Source organism: Haliaeetus leucocephalus, unplaced genomic scaffold, assembly GCF_000737465.1.
Source record: "Haliaeetus leucocephalus isolate CR32 unplaced genomic scaffold, Haliaeetus_leucocephalus-4.0 Scaffold228, whole genome shotgun sequence".
Classification (NCBI taxonomy): domain Eukaryota; kingdom Metazoa; phylum Chordata; class Aves; order Accipitriformes; family Accipitridae; genus Haliaeetus; species Haliaeetus leucocephalus.
In genome coordinates, this window is record NW_010972664.1 from 10071782 (window position 1) to 10073636 (window position 1855).

Sequence of the window (1855 nt, forward strand, 5' to 3'; positions counted from 1 at the left end):
CTCCCTTCCACCAAATTCCTAAAAACTTTACTTCGTTTGACAGTGTTTGTATTTTCTCTGGTGGAATTTTAAGCCTCAAGCTTTCCAAGTGAGAAATTATGTTACCCTGAGTTTTCTGAACCTTTTCTGTTTCGTCCCCACCTACAAGAATGTTGTCAATATACTGATAAACACTGATCCCCTCCTCTGTCTGAATTATTTCTAGCTCCTGCGCTAGTGCATGATGAGCTAGAGTGGGGGAATGCTTATACCCTTGTGAGAGTCAGGTAAAAGTAAATTGCTGACCCTCCCAAGTAAATGCAAAGTGGTCTTGAGGGTGTAATTCCACAATTAGCAGCGTGTTTGGTCTTAATAGCTGAAATTTGAGCTCCGGTATCTACCAAAAAGGTGACCGGGGCTTGTCTTGGCCCTACAATGCCTGTAATTAGTAAATCACCCTGGCTGTTTTCGGTGAGCTGCCAGATATACATCCAACCTTCGACGCCCCCCCGCTCACCACCAAAAGGTGAAGGATCTAGTTTCCCGCAGGTTTTTGGGTGGCATTTGGTTCTGATAAATCAATCAGGGAGGGTGTGCTGGGAGTAGTATTCTCAAAATGCACTTTTATATTTGCTGATTTACCAGGCCACCCTGTTAGCAATTTTTCCAATTTGTCTGTTGGCATCCTGTCCATTAAGTCACGCGGGATCCCCTTCTGGTATCCCTGTGCCCATAGTCTATTACATTTGTTTGGGATATCTCTCCCCCCCAGCGATTTAGCAAGGGGTGTTCTCTTATCACTCCCAGGGCACAGAACTATTTTTACTTAAGCCCCCATAAAGCCCCTGGAGTCTGTTTTGGTGGTTGGAGGGTTAACGGGACCATACTTGCACCTGTAATTAATTAACTCCTGGGCCACTTCTTCACAAGTCCACATTTTCTTATCTGGCTTTGGCAGTGCCAATCAGGTGTGAATCCTCCTAAAGCAGCCACAACACTCTCCACTAATTGATCAACAGTTCCCGTAATTGCAAGGGGATCCCCCCTCTCCAAGGGGTTCAAACCCCCCACCCAATAGGCTGCCCATTGGGTTAAAGACCAAGGGGCACAGTAATCCCTAGTAGTTAAAAACACTCCTGGTCCCCAATACCCTTATGCCTCCTTTTCACTTAACAGAATCTGGTCGTGTTCCCCCCCCCGCCCCCCCCCAACAACAATGCTCTCCACACATACTCCGTTCCTGACTCCTTAGGGGTTCGGCCAAATTCCTTTTTTAGTTTTACCAACTCAGTGGCAGTATAGGGGACCTCTTTAGTGTAACTTGGGGGAACTGGTCCTGATCATCATCATAAATATATTCAGTTTTGACTAAGGGTCACAATGAAGGCAGCTCCAACTTCTCCACTCTCTCTTTTGCTGCCTGCAGGTCCTTAAAGGGGTAGCCAATTTTTGATCTTGGAGGAATTTCCTCACAGACAGTATCCGCAAGGAGCTGCTCCTTAAGAGCAATTTGCAAATGTTTCACTTGGTTCTTTTCTGCTTCAAGTTGTGCTTTTAATCCCGCCACTTGTCCCAAAAGGGACTGAACAAGATTTTGGAGGGATTCAATAATTTGAGATTCTGCAGTGAGGTGGCAATCCCTATCCTCCACTGCTGTGGCCAGACTGGCACCCAGAACGGCACAGACAATTGCTTTTCCTTTCCCTGACCTCACTCTAGTGTCTTCCTGTAAAGCGACCATCCGATCAACAACACTTGATTATACCAGATTATACCAATTATTATATTACCAATTGGCACATTATACCAATTTCCCTGAGCCCAGTCCATCCCAGGCACAGAGGGTCGCGCTTTATGTTTTTCTAAAAAATCAAAC

The 1855-nt window shown here is 45.7% G+C and overlaps 1 pseudogene; it reads right to left on the reverse strand.

Annotated features, from left to right (window-relative positions):
• Window positions 1–882: 882 nt before the first annotated feature.
• Window positions 883–1720, reverse strand: LOC104831831 (annotated as a pseudogene).
• Between the last annotated feature and the right edge of the window lie 135 nt (window positions 1721–1855).